Genomic DNA, 18,357 nt, shown 5'->3' on the forward strand with positions numbered 1-18,357 from the left:
AACAATCAGTGGGATAAAGTTTACCATGTTTCACCCATATTAAAGGATCTGCCTGTTATTTAAATGGAGAGCCTCTTAATACATATGCATGCTGTTGATATGAAGAAAAAAAAATTCCTAGGGCGACTGAGAGCAACATTTTATCTTCTGATATGATTTCTCTATTCGAAAAGACAATTTTAAAATCATTTTCACAGCCATCCATTGTCGATTCAAAATAAACTTTATGATATTTGACATACATATGATAAATCAATCACATTGGAACAAAAACAATCAGTGGGATAAAGTTTACCAAGAAATAGAAAGTTTTTGACAGAGTTATTTGCCGTTGAAATGTTCCGATTCTGATGGTGCAAATAGTCAAATTAGACTTTTACAATGATGAGTTTTTTCATACCATGTCTCACCCACTGCCTAATTCTTACAGAGACCGACACTTGATTTCTTATCCAACAATATGTAAATATGTGAACACAGGAGAGTTATAATGCATACATCAGTTCTGCTTTTCAATTGCTATCGACACATATTTATGTTTTTTCTTTTTGTTTTGCTTTTTATGGTTTGTTATTATTTGTTTTCTTTTTTGTGTTTTTTTTTCTTTTTTGTTTCCTGTGAAAATTAAAACCAATAACGACACTTAACCCTTAAAAAATCAGGACCACATAAAGTTCTATGATAACACGAGTAACATATTTTCAAAGAGTAATCAAGGGAACCAGGGTAATAGCGGTAATCAAAGAGTAATCAAGGGAACCAAGGTTATAGCGGTAATCAAAAGAATGTAATCCAGGGACAAAGACCAGACATGGAAAACAGACATACACAACAAAGAATACAAAGCAACTAAAACTACACATACAAAGTAATAAAAGTAAATGAGCAACTCGGACTCCACTAAAAACTGGGAGCCTGGACCAGGTGCACCGGTAGGGTAAGCGTCCTCTGCTTTTCTAGAAACACCCGCCGAGTTGCTCATAAAAAGTCAAGTCCGGGGTAGACAAACGAGGAAAGGAAAACTATGACCCGTTGAATAAATCAGTTTTCATGGTGCTGATGGATACACCATAACGATCCACGAGTTCATGATGACGATCATAAAATTTCTGTAGTGATGACTTCAATCTTGTAGCAACAAAACCCTGTTCCAGAAGCCTATTTGTTAGAGTTCTAGCGCGATACAAAAAGTCTGCGTAGTTTCGGCAAGCTCTGGCATAACGTATGAGTTGTGATATGAACAGTCCATATGCAGGAGCCGAAGGGATGTTGCCACAGATGAAAGGAAAGTTGACAATTCTGAATGAAAAATCATCACGTTTGTCGTAAAGTTTGGTCAATAGTTTTCCTTTACCATCGATTTGTAAGTGTAGGTCAAGATATGAGGCTGACTTCACAGTGTCTCTAGTATCTTTTATCTCAAGTTCTTTTGGGTAGATGCGATGTATCAAATCCCCGAAATTAGGATTGTTTAAAGATAACACATCTTCTATATAACGGAAACTGAGATTAAAGGATCTGGCCAATCGATATTCTTTCTTTCGGATCAAATCAGCTATAAAGTCAGCCTCATAAGAGCGAAGAAATAAGTCAGCAAGTAGAGGAGCACAATTTGTTCCCATTGGAATGCCGACCGTATGTTGAAAAACGCGTCCGCCACACTGGAAAAATATGTTGTCGATTGAAAATTTCAGCATTTTGTAAACATCTTCTTCTGTATATTTGGAAGATGATTTGGAATTATTTTTCACAAAGTATGAGGAATCTCTACCAGAACTATATAATGTAACTAGAGGTACTATATTTTTGAAACAAAAACAACGATGTATAATGTTTTTGAGTCGGGATTTTAACTGAGTATGGGGAATTGAAGTATACAGTGTTGAAGTGGATTCTTGTGGAGTCTAAGAATCCAGTACATAGACGGTAAATCACAATCATCGTCCTTGATAGAGATACCAAAATAGGATAGCACAGATTTATTGTTTTCCACAATCTCTTCTTTGGAGAGGTGGTAGCAGCATAGGTCTTATCACTGTTATTATTTTCGACGTCTACCTCTGATAATGAACATTGGATGTAAAACGTTTTGCAGACAAAATAATGTTGTTTTGGGCTTTTTCTGCTGGTACGACAACATATTTGTCATGTATTATAGACAATGTTTTTGCTACATAGGGGTCTTTGAAAACTGATGTAGCATTGGTATTCACTGACCTACTTAAAACTTTCATTCGTTTCAAAATTAAAGACCTCACGGCCTTCAACCATTCTGACAATGTCTTCTATTCTCGTTTTATCCATTTTCTTGCGTAGTCCTCCACGGCATCCATGAGAACTTTAAAGTTATAATTCCAATTTATGGAGCGTGGTTCACGGTACTTGGGACCTTTAGAAAAGATATTACGCAGAGATTCGTTTTCGATGATGGTTAAATCCCCCCCAGACAGCATGCCTCCTTTGGGCCAACGTTGGTTCAACGGGAGTCATTTATGTTGGGCCAACGTGGGGTACCCAATTTTGGCCCAACGTTGTAAGTGCAAAGAGAGCCAACGTTGGCCCAACGTAATGCCAACATTGACCCAACGAATACGAAACGAATACCCAATGTTGGCCCAACATAAGCCCAACGTTTACCCAACCAAGCGGTCTGAGCATGGTATTCATTGAGATATATTAGAATTAAATTTTATAATTTGTTTAATTGTTACGTTGCAGAGTGCTGATGCTATGTACTATATATCAAAGATAGCACTCAAATTCCCCTCAGTTTATCATATATATTCTTGAAAGTTAAAACGAACCAATGACAAGTTGATTGCAGTTGAAAACGTTTAAAACAAAAAAATCTATTATCAAATTAGCAGATATTACAGGCATTGGTATAATAGATATTGAAAATTTGCAAATCATTTGCATTTGATAGAAATATGATAATGCTTGTCACTGTTTTGTGTTTAGGTAGAATTTACATTGAAAATATGTATACGTTTGTTCAAAATGAAAGACAACTTATGTTTTGAAAAAGGCGTATTAAGATTTCAGTAACAAAATAAGGGGGAGATAATCACGTACATTATTGTTATCATAAGTTAGATTTGGTTATTCATAATAAGTTATTATTAAGTACTAAATGATAAACACTCGTTACATAAATATTAAACATACACATAACAGTATTTTTGACAAAGCTAACAGAGCTTTTTTTAAAGTAAAAATATATATCATTTAATTTTTTGGGTGTTTCAACGCAGTATCGCAGTTTAGATGCAACACAATTTTTCTTCAATATGTCTGGATTTGATTTCTTGTTTCACTTTACTTGAGATCAAAAATAATATGAAGTCTGTTTTAACATGTGTATCACCAAAGTTGTTTTGACGTTAGTTCAATGTTGGCTCACCGTTGGCTATGGGTTGGACTAATGTAGAAAAAAAACAAATTATGTAAGCATGGTTTTGATTTAAAAATTGAAATTTAACAATACTCTCAAGTACAAACAGCTTCTAAAAAGAAAAACATTAAATGCAAAAGTTATTCTGAATAGTAGGGCCAACGTAGAACCAACGTTGGGCCAACGTAAAACCTTTTTACGACATATCAAAACGGCATGTTTAACCATTGGCTTGACATGTATAAACGATTTTGGTAAAAACAAATCAAGAGGAAATATTTTCCCAAACCACTCACTGCTACATTGGGCCAACGTTGGGCCAACATAGTATTGCCAACGCCAACTAAAAACAAACGAATCAACCATCAGCCAACGTTGGCCTAACGGAGGCATGCTGTCTGGGCCGTAACGACGTGACCGGAAGGACCATATTTGATATATTTGGTATAACACGTTTTTGATACAGCAGTTTTGTTTAAAGAAATTGTTTGAAAAACTCAGCGGCGAAAATGAAAACATCATGGATGGAAAACACCAAAAAGTTTTATTTTAGTTTGAAAGGGTTGTTCATTGCCAACATAATATCAATTTTTTCCCACAAATTTAAAGTGCCTTTTAAATTGTTCTGCCACTACTTCGGATCGGTGGCATGTTTTATTTGCACAAATTCAGTGTTCAGGTCTTCATATTCACTGTACATTAAGCTTGAAATTATTTTCAAGCCGTCTCTTCTAGCCATTTTTCGCAGCTTCGGTTTTTCAGGAAGTGGTACATCTGGGCTTGCACCCCCCTTTCCGAGTTCTTTTAAACCAAAATCTTGTTCAGACATTATCGTAATAATCTCCTGCTTGGTTCAGCCGTCAAAACTTGTATATTGGCTTTGAAAGCTAATTCTGTTTGATTACACGGGTAACTACAAAGTACAAAACAAAAACAATATTAACAAATAGTTATCAATTATCATTGATTTAGTAACATTTTAACTACAGTCAAGCCATATAGAACTAAACAATACGCATACCCAAATCATCAAATAAAATTCATGTCCAGTGACAAGTGACTGAATCCATATTGAACTACTGCAAATTAAAAAAAAATGCTTTTGATTTCAGTCACTGGAGACCATTTAATCAGCAAAATGAATACGAAACGAAGAAGAAATAATAATAATAAAACAAAACAAATAAACAAAGGAAAAAAAAAACAAACAAACAAACACGTGCAAGGTAGATTGGAAGAAAAAAAGTTTACGAAGGCGCAGCGTGATACTGTGATGTAGCATATGTCTAATGCGTAATCAAGGAAACCAAGATTCCAGCGGAAATCAAAATAATGTAATCTAGGGACGAAAAACCAGACAAACACAACAAAGAACATAGAGCAACAAAAATAATACATGCAAAGTAACAAAAGTAAACAAGCAACTCGCACTAAAACTCGGAGCATGGTACACTGGTAGGGCGAGCTTCCTATACTTTCCTAGAAACACCCATCGTGTTGCTCATAAAAAGTCAAGTCCTGGATAGACGAAGGAGAAAAAAACTATGACACGTTGAACAAATCAGTTTTCATAGTGCAAATGGATATACCGTAACGATCTACGAGTTCATGATGACATTAAAACGTCTGTAATGATGACTTCAATCTTGTAGCATCATAACCCTGTTCCAGAAGCCTGGATGTAAGAATGGAAGCGCGATGCAGAATTTAAAGTTTGTGTAGTTACGGAAAGCTCTGACAAAACGTATGAGTTGTGATATGAAAACTCCATACGCAGGGGCTGATAGGATGTTGCTATAGATGAAAAGAAAGTTGACAATACGGAATAAAAAGTCATCGCGTTTGTCGTAAAGTTTTGGTCAACAAAAGTCCTTTTAAAATGCCCTTCCAATGCCGAGTTTAAGCATTTATAACTTCGAAGCAGTGTCATGTTTTATTTGCACAAATTCAGTGTTCAGTTCTTCACTGTACAATAAGCTGAATTATTTTCAAGCCCTCTTTTCAAGCCATTTTCGCACCTTTGGTTTACCAGGAAATGGTACATTGGGCTTGTACTCCCTTACTCCAGTAGATTCTATTGTATTGGGGTGTCATTCATATAGTTATCTCCCTCACTTTTGAAATCTACATTGCATTCTATATAATTTTTATATCCTAAGAACACGGGTTATATGAAAAACTGAACGTTAATTTCTGATTACTATGGCAATTCAAACAAAATATCAAAAATAAAAATATGCAGGTTTTTTTACCCTTGAATCATATTTTGCATAATTCTTAGCCGGAGTGCTACTTAACAAGTGATACTGTGTTTGTAAATGTCGTCAAAACCGGCAGATAGTTGGGTTCAGTGAAATTTTGAAGTCGCCATTGAATTAGGATTGCAATGTGTATCTCAGAAATCAATTTTCATTGAAATCAAACAATGTTAACATTTTGTCGAATTAGGCGGCCATTTTGAAAAAAATGGCGACTGTCTAACAAAATCTGAAACCGCCATTGAATTGAGAATGTCGTGTTTACCCTATATATCAAATTTCATGGAAATCGAACAATTTTGAAATTTTGCCAATTTTGGCGGCCATTTTGTAAAAAAATTGCGGTTTGTTAAAATATTTTTTTCGACTAAATTTCAGTAAGTTCAGGACAGTGTTCTGAGTTATTTTCATACAATTAATGCTCATTTTGTATTTTAAACGGCAGCCGTTTTGAAATTCCGGAAGTAACTTGCACATCCCCTCAGCATGTTTGATATTTAAGCCAAGTTTGGTATGAATCGAATAAACCGTCTCGGAAAAATCGCCAGGACATCTTTACGTATAGAAAAAAATATAATAATTAAAATTTACGTTTCCACAAAGCGCGTAGAATTCGCCTTCCGTTTCCTTATCTGTGTTTTGAAAAACATATCGTCAGATGAACTGCTTATTATTAATCGAGGCAGCGTAAAGAACCTTGATATCAAATTTCGTCGAAATGGAATAACTTAAAGTTTTTCATTGCGGTGGCGGCCATTTTGAAAATGGCCGCCGAGATGCACGCGAGTTTTTTTCATGATTTTGTTTGGACTATTGAGATTAATATATACACCAAGTTTCGTCAAATTCTGATCAGCAGTTTTCGAGATATATGATGCTACAATTTCCGATGTAAAAAAATTAGTACCTTTAGTCCGGCCGCCATTTTGAAAAAAAAATGGCGGCAGCCGAAAATTTTTTTTGAGGTTCTGCATCCTTCGAAGAGTAGTTCTAATATCTTGAAAAGTTTCATCTCAATCTGACCAGCCACTTTTGAGAAAAAAGGCGGACACGTTCAACAATTTTTATGACAGGAGTATTAAAATAATAATAATAACTAGAATTGCCATTGCGAGCAATAGCGAATGTCGCCCTCGGCAACCGTTTAAGTTCCCAATTTTATAATTGTATTGTTATACCTATTCAATTCTTTTGACAGACTTATTTTCAAATTTGTATCTATTCATGTTGTTGAGATAATGCTATGTCCTAGATTGTGACCTAAGGCAGCCATTTTGAAACTTTTCGTCAGAATATTTCCTTTAATTCCGAGGTCTGACTGATACGCATTATATTACTAAGTTTCATTAAATTTCTTCAATGAATAAAACACTTATGACCATGTGAAAAAAATGGATTTTGATATTCATGAAATTTTCAGCTCTTCGTTGCCATGGCAACAGACAACATATCGATTCACTTCTTTTGGCTTTCTTTTATTAGGCTCTCTATACTGTATCACTGTTATCGCACTATGTTAGGCATTAAATAGTCGACACAATATTGTAGGGTTCTGGATAGTTTATTTTGAAGCAACAAAAAATAAACCCTCTAACGAAATATCACAATTAGTAACAAAAAACTATATGTATAAGTTTCTGATTTTCTAAACATGGAATAAGTCATTCTAATAGATTTAAAAAACGTTTGTCATTCAAAAATTACTACTTGAACTGTAATTGCGTCACAGATTCATAAAATTAATAAATTGAATACTTAAATATTATCTGATATTTCAGATCAAAATCAAATCAAAGCAAAATACTAAGCAAATGTAAAACAAACTGAACGATTTACCATACCTCGTATGAAGTACATTACATTACATCATAAGCTAGGTTACCAAATCTGTCATAATACTTGTACAACAAATATTAAATTATAGTTACTTTGCACAGATTTGTATACACTGAAATTCATATCTGCCTTAGACAAATTTAATAAAAAAATGTAACTCAAAAGTATTTTATCAAATTTAAAAGTTTACTCATTTACTCTCGGACTCATTCCGCTCAGTCGCTCGTCATTCATTACGTTTATTTAAAATCAAGTTATTTAATTCAGGCATAAATCAAGAACTCTAACCTTAAATATTATGCCTGTTAGAAAATTACAATTACTTTAACAAGTTTACATAATTCACACACCATTCGCCCAATGCACATTCTGACTACGATAACATGTTAAAATGGAAAGTTACCCGTGCGTGAAACGATGTAAATCAATAATACAACCGAGTAGAAGAATGACCGAAAATGAAAAGATAAAGTAATAAACTGACCTGAATTAACCGTAGAACTCCTCCAACATGAATAAGAGAATATCAAACTGCAAATTAAAGCAACAGAAGAAATCAGATACGTGTGTTCGGCTTGAACATGAACTACCTGGACTTCAAAAGAGATAAATCGCCAAAAGAGATATGACCAATGAAATAGTAAAGAGTGTGCGGCTAAATCAAGCGTAAAAAACTGACCATATAGAAATAGTAAGAGTGAATGATAATCAAGACGAACACTGTCAACTGTCAAAGTCCGTCTATGTAAAATACACAAATATTTAATTCATAATCAATTACAATCCGTAATTAATCTATGTTAAATAAAGACAAAAGTTTCATATGAATATATTAATGATTTTATTTCAAACTAAAGTTAATATAATAAAATTAATTCAAATTACAAATAAGTATTCAAATATAAATTTTAACACAAATTCTGAATATTTTCACACTATCACATACTCCCCCCGGATCAGAAATGACGTCCCGTCATTTGCCACTGGTAGTTTTAATGATGTCCAGAATGGTCGTTGCTGCTTCGTCCTGTAAATCGTGAAACATGTTGGTATCTGCTAATGATGTTATGCACTGGATCTTCTGGTACCAATCCTTGTCTGTAACTGAACACACAGAACGCGATAGGTCATACTTACCTGACCTCATCCATGCTGGTGGTTTCCCCTCTCTGGTAGACCGTCTAACAGTATGCGAGGATAACAAAGAGCTATCATCAGACGGTTCTTCCTGCTGTGCTGCGTCACTCCTACTACTCAAAGCGCTTCTCTGTTCAGTTTCTGAATCTGTCTCAAAAACTGATCTAGATTCGTCAGCCTGAGAAAGGGCGTCCCCATCAGATTCAGAAATCTCTGTTATATCTAATTCGGTCTGCTGTCCTGGCTGTGATGATGGTTCTGTAGCGGCTGAGTCACGGTCATCATCAGCATCTGGATGCAGTACCACCAACTCCATTGACTCCTCATCAGAAGATTCGTTCTGTCTGTAGTCTGGACTTGGTACCGGTCTATCAGGTGTTGCGACAAGTGGTACGGTTTACTTTCTATTCCTTGGCTTCGGAATTGGTTTGTCCTCCTTCGGTGTGTCTGTAATGTATCCTACAGGCAAACGATGGTTTCTGTGCAGGTTACGTTACTTTCCACCTCCATGTTCCTTCTGCGCTGTGTACACTGGAATGTCTGGGTTTGGCTGCTCCAGTACACAATACGAATCCTGTTCCCATTTATCGAAAAGCTTGTGGCGTCCATCAAATGCGTTGACTCGTACCAGCACTATGTCTCCTTTCTGTATGGTTGCTCCCCGAACTTTAGTGTCGTAGCATCCTTTCTGTTTCTGTTGAGCTTTCTCTGATGTCGCTGCTGCAGCCTTGTATGCATATTCCAGTCTTTCCTTCATGTGTTTGATGTAATCCTGATTCTTTGCCTCCTTCCTAAGACCAAACGCTACGTCAACTGGCAATCGTGGGTTCCTGCCAAACATCAAAAAGTACGGTGAGTAGCCTGTAGATTCATGTCTGGTGCTGTTGTAACAGTAAACTAATGGTCCAACATAAGTCTTCCAGTTTATTTTCTGTTTTTCTTCCAGGGTTCCCAGCATACTCATTAATGTCCGGTTAAACCTCTCGCATTTTCCATTCACTTGTGGATGGTAACTGGTGGTGCGGGATTTTACCATCCCTGTCAGGTTACATAGCTCTTTTATCAGCTTGGATTCGAACTGTGCCCCTTGTTCTGAGTGGAGTCTTCTTTCTGGAAGTCCGTAGTGAACGATGTAGTGGTTGTACAGAGCTTCAGCAGTTGTTCTGGCCGTCATGTTCTTTGTTGGTATGGCCTGCGCAAATCTGGTGAAATGGTCCGTTATAACAAGAACATACTGTTGTCCTCCCTTTGATGGTTCCATGGTCAGGTAGTCTACACAAACAATCTCAAGGGGTGCGCTGGTCTGTATGCTGACGTGTGGTGCTCTATGGTTGGGGATGGCTTTCCTCCTTAAACATCTTCCACAGTGTGCTATCCATTCCTCAACGTCTTTCGCCATTCCGGGCAAATAGAACTGGTCTCTAAGAAGTGAGAGAGTTCTGTCCTTTCCTTGGTGCCCAATATCACTATGAAATGACTGCAAAAAGGTGGTTACTAGCTGTGATGGCAATACAAGTTGTTTCTTCATCTCATCATAACTGCTTACTACTCTGTATAGGATACCTTCAATAATCTTCAAATGGTTGAACTGTCTCTTCAATATCCGATCTCCCTGTTGTGGTCTGACCGAACAGGTAGTCCTTAAATTTGTCGGTGATTGCCCACTTCAGTGCCAAAAATTCCAGTTTATGCGGCGGATAATTCTTCTCTGCTTTAGTAAGGCCTCTGCTTGCATAGCATATCACACGCTTCTCACCTTCTTGTTCCTGGTAAATGACTGCTCCTAATCCAACTCTTGAGGCGTCTGTGTGCAACTTGAAAGGAAGTCTGGAATCCGCATATTCTAAAACAGGTGCTGACGTAAGAAGCTGTTTTAGGGTGGCGAAGGCTCTTTCCTGATCTTGTTCCCATTTCCATTCTATCTGTTTCTTGGGCTTTCTTTTGGTTCCTTTCTTGCCTGTTGGTACTGGCATCAAATCTGTGAGTGGTCTGGTAATCTGGCTAAAGCTCTTTATGTATCGACGATAGTAGCCTACAAAACCTATAAAACGTCTGACTTCTCTGGCGATGATGGTGTTGGCCAGGTGGTAACTTTGTCCGTCTTTTCTGGGTCGATCTCTCTCCAATACTCTGACACTATGTGACCCACAAACCTGACTCGTCTCTTGAAGAAGAAACACTTCTTTGGAGCTAGTTTCAAGTTGACTTGTCTGATCCTCTTCAATACCAGCTTCAGGTTCTGCAGATGCTCTTCATATATCTTCCCAAACACAACAATGTCATCTATGAAGACACAACATATACGTAGATGGTAATTCCCTAGACAGTCTTCCATCATTCTCTATTAAGTGGCCGGGCTGTTGGTAAGACCAAACGGCATTCTGTTGTACTCATAAAAACCTAATGGACCGACTGTGAATGCTTTTCTCTGCTTGTGGGGCTCATAAATCTCGATCTGATGGTATCCTGACTTCATGCCTATTGTAGAAAAATAAGTTGCTCCTGATAGGCAATCCAAAAGGTCGTCGATTCTAGGGAGTGCATAGCTATCTTTTTTGGTGACGTTGTTTAAAGTCCTGTAATCCACACACAGCCGTAGGCTTGAGTCTTTCTTCCTTACCAGTACAACGTTGGACGCAAAAGGACTGTGTGATGGTCTAATAATCCCTGCATCTAAAGGTTGGCTCAGATGTGCTCGGACTTCATCATATGCTGAGGGTGGAATATGCCGGTATCTCTGCTTAAAGGGCTTCTCGTCTTATAAATCAATCCGGTGTTGAACTATCCCAGTGTGTCCCACGTCGTCATCACTCTTGGAGAAAATATCTATGTAGGAACGGATAAGTGCAAGTCCTTCCTCAAACAGTTCGTTGATAAGATCACTCTGAGTAAATTCCATCTTGTCCATTATTGCTCCGACTTCTTCATCTGATGTTACTGTTTGTGGTGACTCAATGGTAACTGGTTGTATCTCGGCAATGATTGCTCTTGGTGGCATGCTAATGGTTCTGGTGGTAACGTTGGAAATTCTAACATCTAATGGTCCATTCCTTTGGTGTTGGTATCCAATAAGTGTTGGTTCGACATCTAAATCATCAGAATCTCTGGCTAATGGTGATGACTGTAGCATGACTAATGAATCCTGATACGGTATTTCTTTGTCTACAAATCCAGTGACTCTGATGTAGGAGTTTGGTGGTATGGTTACAGGTTTGATTTGTCCATTTCTAATTACTCCAAGTCGGTTGATGTTCTTTTTAAGTTGTTTCTCTCTGAGTGTGATGCATCTGAGTGTGAGGTACCATGGAGTGGTTAAGTCGCTGTCCTGAAGAAATCTGTCTCCAATACTTACCTTAAGTTCTTCAATGATGGTTGAAAGTGTATTGGTTCCTATCAACAGCGGTACTTGTTTGTTGTATCTGCTATCTGTAGTTATAAGGAGTATACATTGAAATTCCGGATGTTGACCTGGTATATGTATGTATGTTTCTGTATATCCAATGTATGACAGCTGTTGTCCATCTGCACATTTAATATCTAGCAAGGTTTCAATCTTCTTTAAAGGTGTCTGTAAATGGTTGTTGAAAAATGACTGGCTAATGGTGGAAACTGTTGAGCCGGTATCCAAAAGTGCTGATATTATCATTCTTTTAATCTGTATGTTTACTTCAGTTGGATGACCAAAGAGTCCGAGTGGTGTCTTGACCTGGCTGACTTTGGGAACGTTGCTGTCATGTAAGTCTATGAATGTTCCCCCTGCATAGACTTCTTGGAGTTTAAATTCTGTTTACTCTGGTCCATCCTAACCTTGCATCCTATCTTCAAATGTACCATCTGACCGCATCTCCAGCACTGGTAGTCCTTTTCTTGGTTATCTCTACCTCTATTACTACTTTGTCATCTACCTCTATTTCTTCCTCTATCTCTCTGTTCTTGTCTGTAATGTGGTTGCTGTTGCCATGGTGACTGCCTTAGCTGCTGCCATGGTGGTGTATTCCTATGTGGCTGCCATGATGATGACTGTCTATGTGGTTGCCATTGTGATGGCTGTCTTGATTGTTGCTGGTTCCATGGTGCTTGCTCCCACCTTTTATCATTGGTATCTAGTATTGTGTTGATCTGCTGTATCATACCCTTGATTTCTTCATAACTGTCACTTCCTGGTTGGGTTACAGCTTTGTTGATTTGTGACTTCTTGGTATCTGATAAGTCTCTCTTTTGTTGGTTACTCTCGAACTGTCGCAAAGCTACACGTAGTTCATCAAACTCAGATGTATGGTGATGTGATAGTGTGTAGCCACCTAGGTTTCCGAGATACTGCAATGTCTTAGATTATGAACTTTTCGCGTTTCCATTGAAACGTTAGCCATTTTTATCGCCAACTGTTCTGGGGTCTGTTGTTCAACTTGTCATTAAAATTATAGAGTAATTAATTTTAACGAGTCATTAAAACTTAATTGAGTGATTAGTAAATCAAATGATTAAATTTTGTTGTTCAACTTAATTTAATCATTGCATTTGTTAATTATTGTATTAAATTTTAATTGCATGATTAAAATACAAGTGCATCCCATAATGCACTTTAAATATCAACTTCTGGCACTTCCTGTTACTTTAATATAACCAAATATTGATAATGTAGCATATCCTTCTTAAATATTACATTTCTATGTGACAAAAATAAGTCATAAAGTAAATTAATGTACCAAGACTCATTTCTGAATGGTTTTGTAAAAACTTACACTTTTTTCAGTCTTGCATTCATGACAAGAGTATTTATTTCATATTGTGGTACCTAAGTACATGTTATTGAGATTACATTCACTTTAACTTACAAAAAGTAAAACTTTTAACTTTTCAAACTTTGTTTGCATTGTTTCAAGGTCAATGGGAGATAACTCTTTACCGGGTCCTACTAAAAACATGATTTGACTCTGATTCATTATCGCAAACTGTGTAAATGGTGTTTGAATTATGTGATTAAAGTTTCAATTCAGGTCCAGTGGGTGCATTTAATTTAATGACACGATCAGCATTTTTAATGATTCATTAAATTTAATGACAAGGTGAACAACAAGTTAATTACATAATTAATTTTAATCAATTGATTAAGGTATTTTAATTACTAATTTAGATTAATGACAAGTTGAACAACAGACCCCTAGTGCACTTCTTCTCAATACCATCTACCTCCATCCAAAGTTTAATCCATTCCCTTCGGTGATGCTCCTTAAAAACTCCGAACAAAAATCATTGGAAGAAAAATAATAATACTAATAATAACTAGAATTGCCATTGCGAGCAATAGCGGATGTCGCCCCTCCTCCGCAACCGTTTAAGTTCCAAATTTTAATATTGTATTGTTATGCCTATTCAAATTCTTTGACAGACGTATTTTCAGATTTGTAGCTATTCATGTCCTAGATTATGACCTAAGCCAGCCATTTTGGAAAATATTTGCTTTAATTCCAAGTTGTGACTGATATGCATTATATTACTAAGTTTAATTAAATTTGTTCAATGAATAAAAAACTTATGACCTTGTGAAAAATGGAATTTGAGATTCATGAAATTTTTACTTTTTCGTTGCCATGGCAACAGACAACATATCGATTCACTCCGATGTACCAGCATACCAAATTTCAAGTTTCTAGCCACCTAGGTTTCCGAGATATTGCAATGTCCTAGATTATGAACTTCGGTAGCCATTTTGAAAATGGCGGGATATTGGCGAAAAATTTTTATACGAGTTCCGAGATATTAATCAGACGCTGCATACAAGAAAGTTTCATTAAAATTGCCCACTAAATAAAAAAGTCATAGTAGTGAGAAAAAAGTGGATGTTGGTATCCATGAAATTTTCAGTTTTTTCGTTGCCATAGCAACTGGTAACATATCGATTCACTTTTTTTGCTTAATGTTATTAGACACATTGAGTTCTACCACTATACCAAATTTGAAATTTCTAGCCACCTAGGTTTCCGAGATATTCCAATGTCCTAGATTATGAACTTTTCACGTTTCCATGGAAACGGTAGCCATTTTTTCGCCAAAAGTTTTGGTGCAATCCTTCTCAATACCATCTACCTCCATATCAAGTTTCAATTCATTCCCTTCATTCAGTGATGCTCTCTAAAAACTCTGGACAAAAATCATTGGAAGAAAAAAAATAATAATAATAATAAAAAGAAGAAACAGTACAATAATGACATGTCACCCAGACATTCGTCGGTGGCGACATAATAAAAAAAACACAGTAAAAGCAATAAGTCTCCGCCACTTCGTGGTCGGCGACTTAATAATAATAATAAGAAACACAGTAAAAGCAATAAGTCACCGCCACTTCGTGGTCGGCGACTTAAAAACAAGTTTTAAGTTGGGCTTGCAAGCAAGTCACATATAAGTCCCCTAATGTTGTTCCCCAAATGGTCACAGAATTCAGTATACAATTTTAAACCTACATACTGGGTTTCATATCATGTGGATGAAATTAACACTGCTTCCCAGAGGGGGCACCTTATTTTGGATGGCTGTCATTTTGAAAGGCATGCAGCCATCTATAATAATAAAAATATGAAACTTTTTCACACTTATATGGTTTTATATCCTTTAAGTTTGGTAAAGATATCTCAAGTCTTTTTTCCTACATAAAGGAAAAAGATCAGAAAAATTCAAAAAAAAATTCATTTTGTTCATTACCATGGCAACAGATGAAATATCGATTCACTTTTTTGCATAATATTGTAGAGCTCGCCAAACTCTACCACCACACCAATTTTCAAGTTCCTGGCCACCTAGGTTTCAGTGATATCGCAGAAGAAACGGAGCAAAAAAGTAAGTCGCAAACTTCATTTTAGCGACTTAATAAATAGTTACACCAATAATCATTGACATTATTACAGGCTCAACCACGTTAAAACCGTATAGAACTAAACAGTACATATACAATTTACCAGCAATTCTCAAAACAAAACAAAAGAAGAAAACAAATTAAAACAATAATCACCAATTACACGTGTCAGGCAGGTACGAAAAACGCTTATGATGATAATTTTTTATACAGTGGCAAAGATCAAAACATGAGAGGTTTAAATGCAAATAACTTGGTTTACATTATTGCTCGGTATTTTTTATTTTTTTTGGTTGTTTCTTGTTCTTTGTTGCGCGTGTCCGTTTTACCTGTACATATTTCATCCCTGGATGCATTCTTTTGATTTTGATTTTTGGAGTCTTGTTTCACTTGATCACGCTTCATTGCCTCGTGACCACGATGTAAATCGTGAGTCATCTGCTCTATTCATCAATATGTTTCATACTATCAAGGCAAATAGCAACGGGAGAAGCAGATAACTTTCCCCTGCTATTTGTTGAAAATGACCATTTATAAATTATTTGTAACAACTGAACAATTTGAAAACTGACAACCAAAATATAGAACTTCAAATACTCGATTATATTCAGCACAGAACCATGGACGTCAAAATTGGAACAAACCCAATTTATTTAGAGTACGCTTACTCATGGTTTTGGCGCCTTATCCCTACCTCTACACAGCGACAACACGTGTTCAGAAACACAATCGATATAGATGTATTACCTTACTTTATCATTTTGCATCTTTTTATAGAAGCCGAGTGAGAGCTAGTTGACTTTAACTATGCATATCAATCTGATTGATACAACATCGAAAAAACGTGACGTACTAATTAAAAGGAGCTTAAAAATAAAGTTCTGCTTTCGATAAAAAAGAAAAAAAACAAACAAACCAACAAACCAAAATAAATAAATTAATAAATAAATAAAACAATTAAATAGATAAAACATAAAAAAGTGTTAATTCTGTTTTCCATATTTGTATACTTCATCACATTTATTTGTAAACTAGACAAAACTAGTGCATGTTAGTGTTCACATGCACAAGGAAAATACACTTACTTTAGTTTCTTTCTGTTACCTTTCTTAGTTATAGGAGTACAGTCTATCATACTGTATTTATTTCTGCCGAACAACCAATCAAAATGTTAAATTTTGTTAAGGTGTTCTTAAATGATATATTTATTACATGCATGAAAATTATACAACCAAAGTAATGAAGTAAAAGGTCTTTAACAATTGTTAAGTTAATAATCTCAGTGGGACATACCTAATTAAAAATCAGATATAGGTTTGGCGATATTTGGCCACAGCTTTAATCGACAAATACTATATATATATATATACTATAATAAATATTCACACAACATAGATATATGCACAGATGTACGGTTAAACAATGCACCGTGGGATACACAGATATTTGTTGATTCTATGTACCGTGGGTGCAAAGCAGTGAGCCCAACATTTTAATAATTAACTGTAAATGAAACTCATCTCAAAATATGTACAAATTTCAATAAACAGCTAGGATCATCAATAAAACATCAAGATTCAGCTCTAAATACATGTGTGTTTAATCAAGATAATTGAAAAATACAAGAAATTACAAAGGAAATTTCAAACCCCCGTCTCTTCTTCATGTGAAATACTCAATAGCTCCTGGCAAAATGTTCAAAAAAATATCATTCCCAAGAGGTGTGAAATGAACATCATCCGTTCTCATAAAACTTAGGTTTGGTTTAATATCTGTATATATTACATTTGCATAAAACCCCCAGATTGAAGAACAAATGCTGCCACAGAATTGTTTATCCTGTAATGACTCTTATTTATTGCATCACAATTTTCTGAATATTTCCACTTTAACCGTGGTAATTCTTGGGACCATAGCAACATGGTGTTTGAAAACTCGCATAAAATCCAACGAATTATATTTTAATCTCATTACGTAGAAATCCAACTTTGACTTTTCCTATACCATTACCTGCTACATGGAAGATTAGGTCGATCTTCAAAAGTTCCTCATGAATCTAAGCTATTTTTTCACCTGCCTTAAAACTATACCACTTCTTCCGTGCCACCACAAAGAGATATCTAAACATCCTAATCCTACGTTTACACCTCCCGGACAACTCCTGGCTGAGACAAAGGCCTCTTTGATAATAGATGACCCCACGATCCATTCTTTCACAGCATTTCCTACAAACCTGATATAGCAATGAGCTAACGTGTTTGCAGGAAAGCATGGGAACATAATTAAAATTAAACTAAGATACGATATTTAATGTCTTGTATAACCTTTGCATGTATTGGACCTCAAATGACCAAGGCGCATTTTTTCATCATCCGAAACACCTTCAACTGATAAATTTGTTGCCGTCCCAACGCAAAATGAATGTGAACTGAACCTGTGCTGTAGAATGCCAAATACACTGAGTGACTTCGTCAATAAAGTCACAAATTGGTTGCGAGACAAAGGTCTAACATCAAAATGACAAAAACAGTGGACATGAAATCAATTCAATGAAATCCTGAACTAGTCTGACATGGTAAATTGACAATTCATTAGCAGAGTGTATAAAAACAGTTGTACCACTGTTTTAGATGTAAGTTTTAGATGATCTGTTTTAGAGGAGATAATATCTATTTAAGGAACTGCCAAAAACTGCAATGTTTGTATTCAATAATGTGTGTTTGTGTATGTTATTAGTAACTGTCAACTCTCCAATTCTAAATAAACCATAGTATGATAGGACAGTACTTAGACATTATTGATTAAATTGTTATTGTTGAGAAAGGGAGCAATGTATAATGACTTTAAGAATTAATATTGTCTATGTTAACTATAAATTGAAT

General features: G+C 35.9%; 1 long non-coding RNA gene across 1 annotated transcript; it reads right to left on the bottom strand.

Annotated features, from left to right (window-relative positions):
- Positions 1-3,919: 3,919 nt before the first annotated feature.
- On the bottom strand, positions 3,920-16,623 carry LOC148613633 (uncharacterized). Its single transcript, XR_015923146.1, has 2 exons — positions 16,561-16,623; positions 3,920-4,307 (listed from the first exon to the last, which is right to left on the bottom strand). It is a non-coding gene; the product is annotated as an uncharacterized LOC148613633 (long non-coding RNA).
- Between the last annotated feature and the right edge of the window lie 1,734 nt (positions 16,624-18,357).

Source organism: Perna viridis, chromosome 6 (genome assembly GCF_037379345.1).
Source record: "Perna viridis isolate PV_CMFRI_1.1 ecotype Kerala chromosome 6, ASM3737934v1, whole genome shotgun sequence".
Lineage (NCBI taxonomy): Eukaryota > Metazoa > Mollusca > Bivalvia > Mytilida > Mytilidae > Perna > Perna viridis.